Source organism: Sceloporus undulatus, chromosome 4 (genome assembly GCF_019175285.1).
Source record: "Sceloporus undulatus isolate JIND9_A2432 ecotype Alabama chromosome 4, SceUnd_v1.1, whole genome shotgun sequence".
NCBI lineage: Eukaryota > Metazoa > Chordata > Lepidosauria > Squamata > Phrynosomatidae > Sceloporus > Sceloporus undulatus.
This window is the reverse complement of record NC_056525.1, coordinates 111,017,036-111,037,590: the sequence shown is the minus strand read 5'-3', so window position 1 is coordinate 111,037,590 and position 20,555 is coordinate 111,017,036. Positions and strand designations below refer to the sequence as shown.

Genomic DNA, 20,555 nt, shown 5'->3' with positions numbered 1-20,555 from the left:
CCAAACCTAATAACAGTTGGCTTGCCAAATGCTGCCTAGAGATACACAGCCACTATCCCAGTGGGGGAAGGCTCTTTTCCAAGAGATACCATAATACCGACGGCACATTTTTGGGACATTTCATGGAGCAGTTTGGCATTTCTCAAAGTAAGCCCTTTCCATCCTGGGGTTCCATGCTTTGGAACCGCAGCTTTCAGAGTGATCAGAACATCGCTTCACCTCCACCATTAGTTAATCAAAATTATTTATTTACATTTAATATTGTACGTAATTTTTATTTGTTTCTCCAAATAACTTAAGCCCTCCACCATTTTATTTGCCTGCTGTGTTTCCTCAGTGTAGTTCCCAAATGCCAGAACCCAGAGGGTACCCACAACCAATATGGAATAGGAGGTAATTTTATGAGTTCATTTAAGCTGCGTGAGACTTTGGGCAATGAAAAGCAGGGGTCAACCTGTGTGTAAGCAGTTCCAAGAATAGAACTCTCTATAATGGCAAGGTCCAAATGGTTTGTTATTTATGACAAGCAAAGGGGAAATCATCCCTGTCACAAACACATAACAGAACTAGCATATAAAAGGACATAGCAGATAGTTATTTTTAGACTGTAAAGGTGATACTGTTACCTGATTCCAGAATCAGAGGTTGCCAACGGGGGGGGGGGTGTTCTGTGGGAGAAAGTGTCTCCAGCAAACTGCCTGTAGAATCTGGATGCCACGAATTTAGGAGTCAGGCGAGATACAGTGGGTCAGTCTGACCTCAAAACAAGAACAAGTTGGTAGTGTCGGTGAGGATATTTACAAGGGTATCCCGGGGCAGTTTTGGGATGAAGGTGAAGTTCCCAGGGGGGGAAGAGAACTGGAAGTCTGTGGGTGTCCTGGAAATCGACGTAAATGTCCCCTGGACAAGGAATCCTCACTCGCAGAGGGGGTAATCGGGGACTTCTAAAGCATGGAACATAGAAGCGTACAGTTTTGGAAGAGACCGCAAGAGCATCCAGTTCCCAACACCCCATCGGCCATGCAGGAAAACGCTCAAAGCATCCCAATTGACAGATGGCCATCCAGCCTCTGCTTAAAGACCTCAAGGAAGGAGACACAAACCACCACATTCCGAGGGATGTGTTTCCACTGGTTGAACAGCCCTTACTCTCAGGAAGCTCCTCCTAAATGGAGGTGGACTCTTCCCCTTGTTCCTGGAGCGTGCATCCATTGCAACCGGGGTCCTGTGCTTGGAGCAGCAGAAAACAGCTTGCTCCCTCCCCTCAGTTATTCCATGTGTAAGCCCAAATTCTATCACCCACCATAATTCTCCGATCAGTGAAGGGATTATGCAGAATTCTGATCATAATTAATCTATCCTAGTTAAGTGGCCTTACTTTTTCCCGAATGCTGAGCCAGCCAGGATCTCCACAATATGGTCCGTATTGCATGGCTATGTTTCCTGCACTTGGAGGGTGCTCTTTCGGCTACTGATAAACAATCCTTGGGGTAGCTTGGGTAATAGTGTGGACACAATAGGGATTCTGGACTGCCAGAAGTAGTTTCAATATTGTGGTTATAAATGGCACTCTGAGAAAAAAAATACACATAGGAACAGATTATTATCAATAAGGAAATTGAGAAAATGACTTTACAGCTTTTGGTCCCTTTAATTAGGTGTTTCACATAGCACCTTGGGGTATGGCTTTTGTTAGGTGTCAACTGCAAACAATCCAGTTTGACACCATTTTAAATGCCATACGCCATGTACAAATGTGAGATTTGTAAGTTTTGTTAGGCACCAGCAACTCTTTGGCAGATAAGGCTAAAAGACCGAGGAGCTACAATCCCAAGGATTATGTAGGATGGAGCTATAGCAGATGAAGTGAATGTCAACTGCATATAACTTCTAACAGTGCCAGGATGTATCCTTCTGTATGTTTCATTAGACAAAGAAAAGAGGAGTTCTCAGTCTAATAGAACTCCTGTTATTAAAACCACAGGATATAGATATCATCTTTCACACCTTTAGTAGCTTTTTCTATAAGAAATAAAGATGAAGAAGGAAATAAATAAACCCCCTAGAGCAAAACATAAAGACTTGGGGAAAAATACATTTTGAATCAACACAACTGAACTAGGCCAGCCATATCGCAGTTGCCACTGAATACTTACAACAAATTATGGTTCAACATAGTATTTTTTAGCTTATTTCTTGAACAGAATACAGGAGAAACAAAATGCAGACATAAAAATAGGCTTAGTTTTTTAAGTAGGAAATAGGGCCCCTTAAATACAATACACGGTAAGATACTCGTTTTCATAGAAAGCGTTAAATAATATTTGTTTTCTTGAAGGCAGGCAATCAGCCTCCAGTTTTTAGATATGTACATGCTGCTGACAATGCACACTTGTGACATAAAAATACAAAGTGAAGTTGGATTTGTTTTACCAGTTGATTTTTGCTTGACAAAAGTTTTGATACAAATTTTTTGCAGCCCACCTGACAGAATCTGCCGGTTTGCCGGTTGGATATATGTTTGCAATCAGATCGAGCTACTGGTTGCTGCATCACCTCACCCAATATGATACAGCCACTGCAGAGGTGGGTTGCAATCCAACAGTTATGCATACCTAAACTTTTAGATCAGTTAAGTGATCATCAGGCACACAGCTGGAAATTTTCAAGTACGGTATTTTTTTTAAAAAAATAGAACAGCCATCCATTGAACAGTAAATTTTATTTAAAATGGGAGGGGGATTTAAAATGTAAGTAGGATATAGGGGTTGGGGGAATTGCCATGGAAGGGAAATCCCACTGACCCATGTTTCTGAGCCAAAGCACAATTTTCAGCCCTCAGATCCCTGTTTCAGGTGCGAAGGAAGCACGTAACTGGATGCTGACTGCGTCCTGAATACACACAGTGAAACAGACTAGGGAAAGAAAATAGCTTGGAAAACAACAAGTTTTTGCTCTTCTTCTGTGCCTGTGTTGTGTTGCCTTGCCCGAGGCTTAAACAAGCTAGGCAGTTTTTGAAGGGGCCAATTTTCTACGCCCTACATCACCACAAGCCAGTAGCACGACTCCCTTCATAACCAAAACCAGAACTCCTTTTCTGGTTTAAAACAAACAAGCAAAAAGAAAGCAGTGGTACAGGGATGATATGCCTTTGATCCAAAGGATAACCACACTTCCTTAGAATAGTGATTCGTCATGTTTTAATGCAAATGTCCAAGGGACTGCAAGACAGTGCAGACTGTATGGTTGCCTACCCCTCTTGAATGACAAACTAAGAAACTTCAGAAGTAGCTAACTACGAAACCCCATTATGTATGACCAGTTGTGGCTATGACGAATGGAAATGTTGAAATTCAAAACATTTGGATGACCTGAGTGGCTTGGCTTTCGTTCATAATTCCATATGCAGATTCCAAAGCAGCCTGACTTCATGAGCCTTTCTCTAATTGTATAAGGGTGAAAATGGTATCTACTTTTGAAAACAGTGATATTTCAGAACAAGCAAGTGTAGTACAAACATAGGTAAAACCTGGAGAGGTCTTGCCTAATTATGCTAGAACGAGCAAACAATGCAGTGTAGTTCTTGGCCTGAAGAAGCACAGTAAAATTATCAAAAGCAAACAAACTGTTGTTTCAATGAATAGATTCAAGGAGTGGAACCAATTCTTCCATGACGAACCAAAAAGATAGGTGCATTTTGAAGTCGAAGGCCGGTCATGCCTGCATCCATAGTTTTTTTGTGGGTTTTTTTGGGCTATGTGCCATGTTCTAGTCCAACTAGATAGTCAAAGCAAATGCACATAGTTGTTGTGGGTTTGTTGGGCTTATGTGGACATGGTCTAGAACATGCCACAGAGCCAAAAAACCCACAAAAAACTAGGTTGCATTTGCTTTGAATATCTAGCTGTAGATATTTATTTGTTGTTATAACTTGTTGCAGGAGAATGGAGTGCACTGCATCTGTAGTCACGCTTCTAAATATCTCAAGAATCCTTTTTCTCTTTCTTATTTCCAATGGGTAAATTAAAGTGATATTTGCAGAACTTACCATGAATGAAGTGTCATAGTAGGCTTGTAGTCAGCTAAATTGTCAGTTTAATGAGGAACTGCAAAGGGAAATGTTATTTTAAAGGTATGCTTCGTTCAGGTCCCAAGTAACCTACAATAATAACCAGGATCAGGTGGGCTAGTAACTAAATTTTTTGTTGGTGTTCATCTTTTTTGGCAGGAAGAATGTATAGCACACTGATCCATGGTGAATGCACCCTGCATATTCAGGGACAGTTTTTGTCTTCATGCAAGTCGTAGTTTGACTGAAATGGGGATGAGTGACAAAGCCACTGAAAAGACGCTTTTGCAGGCTGAGCACAGAGGATGGAACACTTTAACCGACCTCAAATCCCGCCCAAGAGCTTTTCGGAAGCAGCTCCAAATAATGTTACACCTACAGAACAGGACTTTACTTCTCGGCTTTGTTTGCTGGGAAGCGTGTGAAGCATTACCATGCAGTACATTTCTTTCTAGCAATTTTATTCTTGTGATTTTGGCATAGTTTTGGGAACCAAACTTGGAAATCATTACATTAGAAGTATTTTAAGGGCATGTTTTACCAATAGATATTACCATTGTTTAATAAGCAGTAAGACCCGCTGGAGCAAGTGGTCAGGCCGATCCACAATCCGGAATAGCCAGTGTTACTCTCTTTTTTCTAAATTTCTGATATCGACCTGGCTTACCAAAATGCCTGAAGGGACTCCCAGTATGTTTGGCCACTAGGAAGTCATGGCAATATTCATCACAATTGTTAGTTTCATCTATCATGTGGCGTGACAGCTTCAGGTGTTTTTGAAAGAGTTTCTAGGTATTCACTGTGGTGGGAAAAAAAAAAAAAAAAAGAAAGCTGCTCCGATTAGAAGCATGAATCTGAGCCCACGTTCCTACGATGGCAGGACTCTGGCAGTTCAAAGCGGCCATAGCGGGAAGATCCCTGAGGACTGGTACATGCTTTTCTAGGAACAAATCCCACTATTTGATCTGGGAAATTGCTGTAGGCAAAAAAACACAAGCCACTCCTTAAATCCCACATGGGGGGCCTTGTTTAATGGTTACGACGGATTCACAAATTCTATAATGAATTATACAGGAATGGTGGCAAATACACTGAACATTATACAGTGGGTGCCTCGGGTTACGAAAGTAATTCGTTCCGGCGCCGCTTTCGTAACCCTAAAAAAAAAAAAAAAAAAAAAAAAAAAAAAAAAAAAAAAAAAAACCGAAAGCTTCGGAAGCCGAAGTGCCATAGGCGCTGAATGGGGAAAAGCGCGCGTTTCGGGCGAAAAAAAGACGAAAAAAGCACCAAAAATTTTCTTCGGAACCCGAAAAAACATTCGTAAAAACCCTGAACAATGATGCCAATGGGATTTTTTCGTATCCCGAAAATTTCGGAAACCTGGGTAATTTCCGTATCCCGAGGTAACCAACTGTACGGTGGGTACAATCAAAAGGAGATGAATTAACACAACACTCTCTGAAACCTCCTAAGATGTATACCTCACAAAACCATCACACAGTAGGGGGGCTTTGCACTCATACTTTAATTACTCATGTACATTTACAGTTCCTGAATCTGAAATTTAAAAAACTGATTCAACAGCTGCTAAGGTTTCTACATAGTTTTGTCAGCAGAAAATGTATCAGTTGAAGTATATGTTCCTATTTTTAATCCTATTTTAATATCGCAAACAAATACAAGACACCTACTTGAATTGCCTGAAGAATTTAAGACCTACTTCTGGTTTCCAATCGGGTTAAAGTGAAATGTAAAGATTTTCTTTACTGTAGGATGTTGTCACAGAGTGACTAAGGTGAAGTTGTTGTTAAAGGAGCATTCCCGGTGGCATAGTCATGTGGTTCACTGAAACTTGGTAGAAGAAGACACTTACACAGGACAGAGGCCTGCGTTAACAGAAGCTATGAAATGGTTCTTGTACATTGGGGGGATGTTTACAACACATGCCTCGGCCCATATTCTTCAGTTGAGCTCCCTCCCTCCCCAATAATCGAAAACATATTGACAAGGTTCAGGTGCAATTTTATAAGCAAGTGCAATTTATTTGGAATCTTAAATTATGTGCTGCAAATTGGTTGCGAAATACAACCCAATATAAAATTAAATAAAGAGAATATTTCCGACAATATGTCCTTCAGTCCATTGCCATGTTATTTCACAGCCCAGCCACCTTGAGAATCACCGTGTTTTAGGGACATATGGGGCACAATCGTATACATAATGCATAGTGGATAAGCGGTAAGCAGTAAACATCCAAAAATGCTGCAAAAGTGGATATAATCCACATAGGCAAAGGTGTTTGGTGGGATCTGGGCTATAAGATAATTGCCCAACTTTGCCATTTATTGTACCCATGGAACATAGCTACCAAAAAAAATTATAAAAAAATTGAACAGGTCAATTTGCAGTGCAGAAATAATGCGGTTGCCACTGCTTTAAACTGCCCTGGCTCAATTCTCTTAGCCGTCTCTGTCACAGAGCCTCTGGTGGCCACAAAAACTACAACCAAACCACCAGAATTCCTACAAGCACGATGCCACAGCAAGGTTTGAAAGCAGTTTTCAACTGGATGATTTAATGTGGTGCAGATTAGACCGAGATCCATTTCCACAAGCAGAGATAAATCCAATTTGGCATGTTATTAAGTTGGTCTATAATATACTAGATAATAATTTAGGTATAAGTTGAGGGCAGGTTTTGGAGAGAAAATTATGGATCTGGCATGACCCATGGATAGTCAAGGGTAAAACTTTGGGGCTCAGCATGGTCCTGTTACGTACTCCCCGGGCCGCCTGCCTATCCTTCCGTCAGTTGTCTGCAGCTGACCCACTGCTAATCCTCACAGAAAGTGAAGAGAGAAGACAATCGAGGCAGCGTAAATAACCGGAGCAGACGGATGGGTGGTGTAGGAGCTCTTGTTTCACCCCTCTTAATCCTCTACACTGCCCTGGCCTTCTCTTTGGGAGAAACCCACTGAGGAGGACCTTGAGGGGCGAGTGTTTGTCCCTCCTTCTTCTTCTTCCTCCCTGCCTGGGCCATGAAACATTTGACCCATGTATACGTGACCCATGTATTTGGGTCATTTTTGAGGTAATATATTGTTCAAAGTATCATGAGCAATTTACTTTAAATTAAAAGAAAAGTCCTAACTGTAGTCCTAATGCACGTCTGCATGACCATACAGCTGTAAAATAATACTTCGTGACACAAATATACTTTATAGCTACAAGGTATGCGAAGCAGTGAAAAGATGAACCTGCCAATGGAGAAAGTGAAAACTAGGTCATAGGCACTAACTAGGGTATCTCATCCATCATCAAAACAGCCTGAAACGAGAAAAATACATATTTGGATGAGTGCACTATTAAACAAAAAAACCATTTCTGAAGCAAAAGAGATATGAACAATTGGAGAAATTTCATTGAGCAATCTTCTTGGAAACAAAATCTCATTGGCTTTTTGGAGCAAGAAGACATCATCATAAGTTGGAGAGGCATAAAATGAGGTCCTATTCGGTTTTGTGCACCTTGCCTCCACAATGGCTCCCCTGTTTCCTTTTGTGCTTCTCCTTATTAGGTTTTTGTAAAATCCGAATAAATGATTAATATTCCCAACTTTGTCTGAGCTTGAGATAAACATGGAGGAGATTGAAAAGGCATGTCACGCATGAGCGTTGCAGAAGGTACAGTCATGGGGGGACCTCACTGAGAGCACAAAGAAAAAAGTGACGAATGTGTGTTGATAGGTAAGAATGCAGGTATAACAGAGTGGGGAACAACCTTATTGCTTTGGGTCCCACACGGGAGAAAGGCAGAACACAAAAAACAAGCAAACAACAAACATCCTTACCTTGAATCTTTTGGACTACTCTCAATAGTAAAAGATTAACAAGAACAATGGGAAGTGTAGTAGCAAAACATATGAAGGGGCCTATGAATTAGAAGCAAGTGTAGTGGAAGGGTCTTAGATTGGGTCTGTTAACAATCGGCATTGAAGGAAGGGAGGAAAAGAGTGCTGTGGTGTGGAGAAGAAGGGCCATCACAGAAGGGAGTGCTGCTGTAGTAGAAGAGATGGCTGTGGCTCCCTGCATCCCAAAAAAAAAAAAAAAAAAAAAAGGGGGTGGGGGGGGGGAAAAGAAATATCTATAGCTTAGGGCTAGCACTGACTTTCAAAATTAAGTACACAAGCCTTTGTTTCTGACTTACTGCTGACTAAGCAACCCTATCTTGAAGAGGAGGAAGGCCCTTTGCATTTTAAGCAGCTTATAATGGACAAGATCCTACATCACAGCAAAAAATGATACTTAAACTATATATAATCCCGTGCCTGACTCCCCAAACCTACCCTTAACAGCCGACCACACCAAGCACAGAGGTCTATTCTGCTGGGTGATCAGGCATATAGCCAGAACAAACATTTGCAGCCAAACCTCCTGCCATCAATCTCCAGGGGAATAGAATTATGACAGAGGTCCTGCTTCTATTGTTGCAGCACCTAAAGCACGCTTGGGAGGCTCTGGAAGCATCATCGTGCCAAACAAAGAGAACAGAACATTTGTTGGTTGTGTGGCTTGAAGGAAATTAAAGTATTTTTGGGACATTTGCAATCATGGCACGTGCCACAAGTCTAAACAGAAAAAACCAGCAGTTATGAATGCTTATTACCTTGTGCATATCATAACTACTCAACAAACAGGATGCTACCCGTTTTTCCCTCAGCTTGATCTGCAGTTTGGCTTGGCAACCTGCAAACACAAAACTCTAAGCAATGTGGAACCCAGTCAGGGTCCACACATGCAAGCACCTACTTCACATGTAGCGGTGGTCATGCCCGACAAAACCACTGGGGTCCATGAAGTCTAATTCTAATGCTGGCTTTTCCAACTAACCTCTAACCTGCAAAGCCCCTAATAGAAACCCTGGAACTCCCCTTCCATTTTACAGTATTGGCTGGCAGTAGGCACTGCAGTCTTTCTTCGATGAATAGAGTTTGGAAAGTTTTATACTGAGTTTGCCAACTCCCAGATCCCTAAAACCACTTGGCCACTACTTGTAGTCCTATTGTGTGAAACAACGCATTCAATACTAATTCTCCTCCACAAATGAAAATAATATCGTAGCAACAATAATGAGACAGTGTTTGGATGGGAGGAGCATTACCATTTTGTTTTCCAACTCAGGGAAACCTGAAGCCTGTTCCTCATGGCGATTCGCTGTTTGCACTTGAATATAACTGGGAATTAGGATGTGGCCCCAGGAGTTCCAGGTTCTTCAGAGGTGTTTTCTCCCAAACATTATTCCATATGACAATCAACTTGGTGCAATGAGGGACAGCTTGATAATGAAGTCAAAAAAAGCTTCAGAGCAAAATCGGTTCTATTGTATGTCCTGCATAATGAGAGTAAATGAGTCTGAGGCAGGCTGGCTCTGGGATTTTTCGTTCCCTTCGCAGGGTAAGCATTTATCTTCCTTAATAGTTGGCAGCAAAGCAGTTAAGGACCAGCAACCAGAAAAAAAAAAAAAAAGTAAAAGATCACAACAGGGAAAAGTGAAGTAGCCCGGATCCCCATAATTCTTCCCAGGTACTTGCAGGTATGAGAAAACGTTTAATTAAAAAAGAGGAGGGGGAAATCAGGCTTATAACCATAACTTACAAAATGCAAAATGAACCTCAGCCACAGGCCTATAAAGTCAACTGGATTTTGCTGAGTTGGTGCGGAACATGCAAAAGATCATACAACTCATGCTGTCACACAAAATGGTTTGACATGAGGGCAAATATAAGAAAGCGACCACTGCCTTTTGCTTTCTCAGCATCAAGATACAGTCTAAGCAGATGAAAATCAGTAACTAGCAAAAAGGGCTGCAGGCCAATATTGTACACAGAAGTGTCACAATAAGGTTTGTGGGTCACTCAGGGCAGAGCTGGGAAATGTTTTTTTAAAATTAGAATTCTCAGACGTCTTCACAGCCACAAGGCCATGTTAGTGGAGTGGCCATGCCTGGCCATTAGAGTACAAATAAGTTGTATTTCCAAACTCTGTTCAAGTGCCCAAAATAACTTTTGGCTGTGGTGGGGTAAAGATATGATGGAACTCTCTCCCTGTCCCACTAGATAAGCCAACTCTATGCCAGTTGTATATTACTTTAACTTTGGGAAAAGGATACGGTGGGCCTGAACAGACAGGCCAAAATAAAGCTGCTTCAGGTCACTTTGGAGATATTTTTAAATGATTACACACATCTAAGAGGCCAGAACGGCACTCTAGTCCTAGGACTGGAGCAATGGCTTTGCGTGGCTTCCTCCGGCCGCTTAGATGCATCCATCATTTAAAGGAATAACCTTAAAAGTGAACAGAACAGATTTATGTTTGGCTTGCTGTTTTCAGGCCCATTATCACTGCACCCCAGAAACAATAGTGCACTAATGGCTCCAGGAGGAATGGCCAAGAAATTGCAATGCTAGGCTGGGCCCCCGGATCTGCCATCTGAAGCAACAACCTCAACTCTCATTAACTATATGGATGGCTTGTATTCAAAAACTTTGATTTTCCTTGAGGTCACAGACGGAGCTGGAGTCGTTAGTGTACAGATATGATATGCCACTTGACACAAGGACAACAACCAGCTCCCAGTAGTTTTCCCTAGGACAAGCCACTCATAAAGTTTCCATACGGCGGGATAAACACAGAACCTTATGATGCAAGATCCTGTCCCATTCTTAGATAATCTTAACCTCAGCAAGACCCAGTCCAGAGTACCTACGAATCTCCCAGTGTTGTAGCTAAGAGTTTATTTGCTAGGGATCTGAAGACCCTCTCCATGACAAAGACAAAACAAACATTAAGCAATTAAGGGTCTAAAGAATAATTCCAAAAGTGTGAGTGGTGGGGGTCTCGAATACAAAGCCTCCGCTGAAATGGGCAGAAGCTGTCTCATCATTTCTACTTAATGGGGAGCTCTCTCTTTCTCTCGCTCCTCTCTCTCTCTATATATATAATTTGTTATGGCCAAAAAGTCCTTTCTGATTTATGGTGACACTAAGGCGACCTATCATGGGGTTTTGTTTGACAAGATTTGTTCAGAGGACAGTTGCCATTGCATCGTTCCCATGAGGCTGAGAGAGTGATGACTTTGCCTATTAGGTCAACCCAGTGGGTTTTTCAATGGCTGAGACTGAGGAATCATACCACAGTCGTACCAGGTATTCCATAGCTCGCAACACCCAAACAACTACACCAACCATGCCTGGCTCCATGTAGGTGTTTAATAATGGTAGAAGTGGCTATATTTCATAGAAAGAAACTGCAAAACCACCTCTGAGTATTCCTATTCCTTGCCTAGAAAATCCTATGAAATTTTATGGGATCCCCAGTAGTTGACAGGTAGTTGAAGGAAGGCACACAATAAGTCCAGTAGAAGAAAAATAGCAATTAAATGTAGCTCCTTCACTTACTAATTTGTCCAAGACCAACCAAAGACATTTTGCTGAACTGAGGTAGAGGGGAAAAAAAAAAAAAAAAAAGCCCCCCCCCCCCCCAATGGGGCCCTCACTCAGCTAAGTAAAGTGCAATGGAACCGATTTTTTTGGCACATGGAGGCGAAAAGTTCCACAAGCACCCTCTCCCCCAACTCTCATAGTAAAAAATACAACCATAACAAACGGAGGAAAAAGTAAAGTAGTCCGTGACATTATGTCTCTCGTAACCAACTGGAGAGGGGTTGGTGCTCATCTCCATTAACGAAGTCCAAAGAGCCAGCGTTGTCCGAGATTGCTCTGGTAGTTCATGTGGCCAGCATGACTACACCAAGCGCTGTTACTGTCCCATTGAAGTGATAACTATGTACTGTGCATTTGTATGCTTTTCAAACTGCTAGGTTTGGCGAAGCTGGGACTAAAGTGACAGAGCTCACCTATCAATGCAGACACTGGGCCTGCGAACTGCCAACCTTCCGATCAATCAGAACTGGATCTTAACCATAACCACCATATCCCTTAAACTGAAGGACTCACGCACAATCTGCTAGTTTTTTTCATAAAACCCAAATCTTTGCCTAAGGCAGCCATCTCTATAGCTCGTCAAGACAGAACAGTACTGCATATCCACAAACAAGTGCTACGCAGAGTATCAGACAACCATAGTTCGTTGAATCTCTTTGTAAATCAGCAGACAGTTTTGGCAAGAGGACAATCATGAGGGAAGGTCGATGCCAACATGTGGGCCAAAGGGGTGGGGACATGTTCATCCATGACAGCCCCTGTCACGACTTTTTCCTCCACTGAAAATCCCATCCCAGAATTGACTGGTAGTCCTAACTTCCCATTTCTCATTTTCTGGATGTTTTAGCTGATTTTTGACTAATTTTCTCAAGGTTTCAAGGATTAAGCATGTTTACAGTGAGCCAGCCGTGGTGTAGTGGTTTGAGTATTGGACTATGGATTTGGAGACCAGGGGGTTAAATCCAGGGTTGGTCCCATGTAAACACCAGTGTAATGACCGTGGGGCAAGTCACACTATCTTAGACTCAAGGATGGCAATGGCAACCACCCTCGAAGAACTTGGCCACGAAATCCCTGGTTTCTTGGCTTTTGGGTCACCTTAAGTGGAACGATTTGAAAGGCACACACAACACAAAATGAAATTGAAAGTAGCAATTTTACACATACCCATAAACTAATGGGGGATCTAGGAGGTTGGAAAGGCTGGGAAAAAAAAGACTGGATTGCATGTAGCCGGAGGCTTCAGTCCCAGCCACACTGGCTGAAACCAGAAAGTAAAGCTAGACTTTAGAACATAAGAATAAGACCAAAAATAAAAAATAAAAAAAAAATGAGCTTCAGGCAGCTCTCTGTTGGTGATTTCTTACACACGTATACCCATTAAAACTTAACTAATGCCATGTGTTTTCTCTCCTATGAGTTTTAAAAATGAACAGACCCTTCACACCATTGATGTCCCACAATGGCTTTTAGAGAATTGTTCTCAAAATAGGGATTTGTGGGTTACTCCTTTAGAGTCATAGAGGCTCAAGAAGGAAATATGGATCGCAGATGTTTGTTTTTTCGGAACTTAGGTTTCTTAACACATACACAGACAGAGATAAATTGGATCATACACTCAAAGCAAACCACAGTTCAGTAATAGAGTGCAAATTTCGCTACGCAGCTAGCCAAACATCGACAACGTTTATAAACACTTATGTTTTAAAAACCACACCTTTTTTTCCTTGAGGAAGTAGAACACAGACAGTAAGTTTAAATTCTTTAAAAAGGCAAGGAGCAAAACCCAAACAAACAAAAAACCAAGAGAGGAATTCATTTATACAAGAACTCACTCATCCCTTCACTGGAAGGTTATTAGTGTGCCAGGAACTCTATGTTTAACGATATTTTTTTTTTCCTCAGCTGGATGAAGTCTTCAAGTTACACATTTCACATCCCACTAGAAATAAGGTAATAGAAAAGCAGTAGTAAACTTTTCCAAGGAAGATTTGCTAAAGCGAGGGCAGTAACGGTCCAATGCCCTTGAGCAACGCTTTTAGTGTGGAGGGATTGGGAAGCCTTAATATTCCCAAGCCTGACAACAAGAGTCCAAAGATCACTGAAGGGCAGGTGGGTAGCATGTGTTACTCTGATGCTATTTTTTTATTTTGCTACGAACTGCAGAAACAGGGATCTTAGAGAAGCCAAAAGAAAGTGCTTTTGCAGCTACTAGAGGCAAGAAAATAGGGATCTAGTAGCTGGCCGAGGGCATTTCGTTCTCTACAAGGCTGCAGGCAACTTTGGGTGGGGGCCCCTCCAATTTTCAGAAGCCACACAGAGGTGCGCAGGTGCTCCCTCTTCTGCAACTTCAAATATGGTGAGACCTTATTTTCCATGCAGGGAAGTGTCGAATTCAGTCTTACTGGGGGGGTTTTTTACAGTTGTCAAGCCCTAAACAATCTAGGTATAATCTTTCCTCCTCTATTCTTTCTCTCTTTTCCATGCATCTTGCTCACCTGCTTGTTCTTTACTGAAGACCATTCTTTTATGCCGTTTTTTGAATCATCAGATGGTGGGAATGATTCTCATTTAATATAACATAGAATCTCGCTCACACAAGAGACCACGGTTATGCAGAAAGTAGACTTGAAAAGCAACGGGGCTCATACGCATGGCGAAAAAGCTGGTTTTGATCCACTTTCTTACGGCCATGGCTCAATTGATGAATTCAGGATTTGTAGCCCTGTGATGCCTTTGGCTCGGCATCACCCACAAACTGCCATGCCCGATTGGCCATTGTGAGTATAAATTGGTATCAAACAGGTTATTTCTTATTTATAACCTGCAGATGCAGTCTGATGTTTAATTTATCTTGGGAAGCTGGCAAGACACTGTAGGGAACACTTGGATGGGTACACCACTGCAGTGGGTTTATTTCAGAGAAAGGCAATGAAACCTCCCCGAATGTCTTTATGAAATGTGTTTGTCTCCAACTCAACAGGTATTGAAACAGACAACATGGCAACACGTGACCTTAGTGTGGGTTTTTCTTTGCCCCTGAGTTTTGTATAATCTGAGCAAATCTGAGGAGGGAAAGAGGTGCTCTGTGACCAGCTACCTCAGTAAAATCCTAAGCCACTTTGGGAATGTTATTTTCCTACAGATTGGACAAATCATGATGAAAGTATCGTTGGCCCAAAAACGTATTCAGTAATAATCCAGTTTGAGATATATATTTACCTTAACCGCCCTTGCTTGTGCTAGGAAACCCGGGGAATTGTAGTTTATTATCGTGGCAACCCACAGTTCTCTCTAACTAGAAGGCGTAAATGTCTCACAGAACTATCGTTCCCAAATCACCTAGCATTGACCAGGGCCAGTTAAAGTGGTCTCAACTGATATTTCTACATGGGGTTCTGGACCGTTGTTTATCAGTACACACACAGCCCAATACCGTGCATTGAGCAAAGGACCCCAGATCTCACTGGGAGTGTTCCAAAGGCAAAAGGAGCAGCTTCAAAATCACAAGCAGGAGATGCCTAATGGTGGCAGAAGTAAACTGGTATGTGGGCAGATCTCAAAAAGCACAGAACCAGCAACTTTCCTTTTTTTTAAAAAGAAAATCCTATGACAATCTGGTGCAAAGCAGAGCTTCTAAACCGCTAGAAATGTTTAGATGTAATGGGTTACAAGCAAACTTAACCGTGTGCGTGCGTGTGTGTGGAAAGAATGTTTGCCCACAGCACAATCAGTGATGCTCCTTGACAGCCAGAGTTGCCTGATCCCATAAGCAACCGATCTAGTCAGTGCAAAACTGAAACATGCAAGACTATCATTGGCATTACAAAACCTTCACTTAATGTGAAGCATTAATATTTGTGTTTGTGTTTAAGAAAACGACACCCCACATCCCATGCACACACACATGCCACACAACCACCCCTGGTTGTTGAAACCTTCACAATATCATCTAGCAGAATAATTTGTTTTTATTTAAGAAGAACAATCCATAAGACAGCACAAAACAACCACTGCACCAACAGCCTTCAGGTTCCCATTGAGATCATGGCCTCTCTCATCCAAACTTGGGCTGACAGATGAGGAGGTCCAAAACACACTGCAGAAACATCAGTTTGAGGACGCAACTTTCCCTGCCAAGGTTCATGCCTATGGAAGGCCAGGATTTGCGAGCAGGGGTGCCAGGCGTCCTCCTTTTCCAGGACAGGGCCTCGCCATTTGCCACAGCCCTTCCAGGAAGCAAAGTCCAAATGCCCCTCCACTTTTGAGGCATGACGAATACTAAAAGCACTGATTTTCAAAAGGGGTTCTTCTTTAGCTTTCCTGTGTTGCATAGGCCCGCCATTAGTTTTTCCTAGGTCACAATTTCTGCAATGCCTGGACATATGATCACCCTGACGTTGGAGGTATTTATAGACAAACCTTAGGATTTTGCAGCCATGGCCTGATAAAGCGCGGTGTCGAAGTGGGTCGATCTGTGCAGTGCGGATACATGCAAAAAAAAGGGGGGGGAAGGCTCCTCTCCCCTTGCGGCCTGGGGCTCCTTACCTTCTGCAGCTGGGATCTGAGTGCGAATTCACACACACACATGCCCTCGGGGTCAAAAGAAGGATGCTGCCCCGCTTGCTCATCTGCAGCCGAGGCAAGCCATGCAAGGCCGAGACGAAGGAGGGAAAGCAGGGTGATGATGATAACCAATGGCCCCTTCCTCCTTCCCTGGGGATTAAGGCCAGGCTACTCCTCGTCCTCCAGCCCCAGGATGCTGGAAGGAAAGGCCGCCCACCCGTTGCTCCTGCATTGGCCTCAGACCCAGTGGCTCATCACACTGACAGGGATAATGCGCTTGCAACGCTTTAACTTGCCTGGGCCTCAGTCTTCGGAATCCTGCATTGGGAGCTCATTGTGGCGCCCAGGCTCCTCTGAGAGAGAAAGCTAAATGCCCCACAAAGCTCCATCTTTCCACGGTGTGGGGATTGTTAGTTGGTGTGGCACTAGAGCTCTCCTGAGAGAGAAGGCCTAAATGCAATCACAAAAGCTACAGCTCCAGAATTCCCGTAGCATTGAGCCATGGCAGTTAAAGTGGTCAAACTGATTGATTCCGCAGTGCGAAGGGCCTCTGAGATATTTGCTTCTTGGTCAAGAAAAGTCTGGTGCCATAACAGACGACAGATCCCGGTTACAGGATAGAGCTGTGACGTTAAAAGCAGTGCAAGAAGCTGTGTTAGTTTTCCGCAGCACAGATGCAGCCCATCAAGGACTGTGCAAGAAACTTAGAAGACTGAAGTAATTATTTTAGGAGAGGGGTTAAAATCAGTGCATTAAAGGGGGGGGGGAAACCCCAGATTTGGATCAGTTTAATATAATTACAGGAGCACAAAGGAGCAAAGGAGCTTCTTGGGATTCTGTGGGTAGACTAAAGTGCCACACAGGGGTACATCTACCAATGTAAATAATGCAGTTTGGCCACGATTTAAGTGCTCTAAGCTCCAACTATGCAACACGGGTTTTGTAATTTTATAAGGTCTTACCTTACTTTACCAAGGAGCCTCACAAAACTACAAATCCCATTCAGCTGTAGGAAGTGGAGCCTGTTGGGAGTTTAAAGTGGTGTTAAACTGCAGTCAATAACTCTCAGCCTCAGAGGATGGCAATACAAACACCTCTGAAGGGAAACTTGGCCAAGAAAATCCTGTCAAATAAGGCAGGTCACAGGACGGAATGTACAGGGAGAGTTCAGGCTCGATCTGTTCAAGGACCCATTTGTTTGTTGTTTTTGGCTCTCAGTGGCATCATCCTCAGCACTCTTCTCTAGCAACACAGATCAAATGAGTTGAGTTTCCTCTTATCTCCGCCTTCTTCGGCCGTTCCAGCTCTTACATACGTACATGGTGATAGTAAACAATGCATTGGATATTCTAACTGTAGTTCTCAGTTTTTATATCTTTAAGATCTAGCTGTCTGTTTCTTTCATGGCTGCCCGTCCATTCCTAGTCTTCTTCTTTTCCTTGGCTGCAGTCTCGGTTCTCTGAACATGTGTGATCCAAGCAACAGGGAACTACTGTTTCATCATGGTCTAGGTGAATTTACGTCGATCCGTTCTGGTCATTATTTCCCCCCATCTTTATGTTCATCAACAGCTGCCTTTGCAACTGTCTTCTTTGATCTTCCTATAGTAATTGTTCCGAAGTCTATGGTATGTCACAGCATATTGTTGGTGTTCCTCCTCCTAGCTTTACTTGCCCGTCGTCCAAGTCTAAACCTGCTCTGCATATGATATTTTCTTTCTCTGCATATGTTGAACAAGTACGGGTGATAATATGCAACTAAACTACAAATAAAAGGGGCCACTCGACATGGAAGTGTATTACTGCTTGATTTTTACACATTTGCACACCAGTGTTTGTCTTCCTTCCTGCACAAATCCACATCTGGCACAGATAGTACCTCCTTCTACTGAAAATCTGCAGGGCCATTTGATCATGTCAATGCAAAGCAGACAGACAGCCACCAGCCAATAAGCCACAGTTCTAAAGATACTCTAGTAAAAAAGGTGAATCCTTTCTCGGGCCGAGTTTTAAGGATCCCTCTCTCTGCAAAAGCCCAGACTCCTGTGAATCACCTTAGGATCCATATGGCTTGTTTATAACATACGGAGCCGAGGGTTTGCGGTTCTTTTGCTTTCCTTTCCCCCTTTGCTTTGCTGTTTCCTGCATGTCAGTAAAGGACGCCTAAGGCAACGGCTGTTCACCTTGCCCATTGTAGGATGCACGCACAGCTACTGTAAGTAGAACTGGCTAAGAGAATCCCGTTCTGGTCCAAGCTTGAGGCGTGAGTTGCATTGTTATTAGATACGCAACAATATCCCAAACGGAAAGTAGCGTTTCTCAAACCCTCGTTCACCACTTCCCAATGCAAACTCTGCTTCCAGCTGTACAAGATACAATGGTCCCCTCCACATTCATAATCTGAAAGAGGCTAGGGCCTTTGCAGGTCTTTGTCAGTTTGGACCCTGCAAAGAAGTGACTTAACTCTGGTACAGAGCTGTGTATGAAAAGGATTTTATTGTGTGCTTCACTGTTACATTGATGTCCCTGGCTTTGCTTTTCTGTTTGTTTGTTTAAGTGAAATAGGGGGTTTATTATCAACTGTGCTGAACAGGTTTGTGTGTGTTATGTGTGCAGTAAAGAATCTCAGGGACCGAGAAAGCTTCTGATCTTGATTGCTTTTTTAAAAATGAAATCTTGGAATGAAAAATACTTTAATATTGATTAACCCAGAATAGATGTGCTGATGGCAACCAAGGCTGCACTCCCTTGCAAAATTGTATGGGAGCAATGCCGAAGGGAACTCAGTAGAACTGACTTTTGAGGAAATACGCACTGAATCTCATTGTATATTCTCAACATCAGCCGTCAATTTACTGGTAGGTAAAGCTATGCATATTCATCAGGTACAGTGGGTCTTATGCCCAAGTAAAAAAATAATTAGGATGGGGCTACCTACAGTGAAGTCTCCAGCTCAACCATTATATTCACAATCACCTGATATAAATTATGACACCATCTTTAAAAAGCAGGGTTTGCCCTGATGTTAGGCTAAGGGAGGCACCTGTCTCAAGCAACTGATTTTGGATTATATGAAATAATTGCAAAATGTTTTTTTTAATCTTAGAATCATAGAGTTGGAAGAGACCCCAAGGTCCACCCAGTCCAACTCTATTCAGGAATACACTATAAAAGCACCCGCGATAGATGGCCATCAGAGCCTCTGTTTGAAAACCTCCAAAGAAGGAGACCCCATCACTCTCCAAGGCAGCATGTCCCACTGTCAAACAGCTCTTACTGTCAGGAAGTTCTTCCTAATGTTTAGGGGGAAGCTTCCATCCATTATTCCGGGTCCTATTATCTGGAGCAGCAGAAAACAAGCTTGCCCCATCCTCAATGTGACACCCCTTCAAATACTTAAACAGGGCTATCATATCACCTCTTAATCATCTGTTCCCTAGGCTAAACATACCCAGCTCCCTAAGCTGCTCCTTATAGGGCAGTGGTCCCCAAACTGTGCCATTTAAGGGATTTTGGACTTCATTCATGGACATGACCAAATAAAAGCTAATACAGCGGTCCCTTGGTATCCGCTGGGGTTTAGTTCCTGGACCCAATCCATGGGTGCTCAAGTGACATTAAACACAATGATATCCCTGATATAAAATGGCAAAATCAAGGTTCGCTTTTGGGAATTTGTGTATTTCATATTTTTAATATACATAGTTTCAAGCCATGGATGCTTGAATCCGTGGATCGAGAGGGCCAACTGTATCGTCAATAAACCCATGACTCTCAGTTGTGTTCAAAATGGAGGGCATTTTGGGATCGCTCCTGGAGACCACAGCTTGGAAAGTTGAGTTTCTGGGAGTAGCAACCAAAGGCCTTGTCTGCACTGAGGAATTAATGTAGTCTGGGACTGCTTTAACTGTCATGGTTCAGTGCTGTGGGATTCTGGCTGTTGTAGCTTTGTTGTGAGGCATTCAGCCTTCTCTCTCAGAGAGCTCTGGCGCCACACAAAAACCAAACAAACTACAAACCCTAAAAGTTGTAGAAGTTGTAGCTTTGTGAGGCTTTTATCCTTCTCTCTCAGAAAGCTCTGGTGCCACAAAAAAGCTCCAAATCCTAAATGTTGTGGAAATTGTGGCTTTGTGAGACTTTTATCCTTCTCTCTCAGAGAGCCCTGGTGCCACAAAAACTCTACAAATCTTAAAAGTTGTGGGAGCTGTAGCTTGTGAGACATTTAGCCTTCTCTGAGAGAGCCCTAGTGCCACACAAAAACCTGTATAACCTAAAAGTTGTGGAAGTTGTGACTTTGTGAGACATTTAGCCTTCTCTGAGAGAGCTCTGGTGCCACACAAAAACCTATATATAACCTAAAAGTTGTGGAAGTTGTGGCTTCGTGAGACTTTTATCCTTCTCTCTGACAGAGCCCTGGTGCA

The 20,555-nt window shown here is 42.7% G+C and overlaps 1 pseudogene; it reads right to left on the bottom strand.

Annotated features, from left to right (window-relative positions):
* Positions 1 to 4,498: 4,498 nt before the first annotated feature.
* Positions 4,499 to 14,092, bottom strand: LOC121929014 (annotated as a pseudogene).
* Positions 14,093 to 20,555: the final 6,463 nt, after the last annotated feature.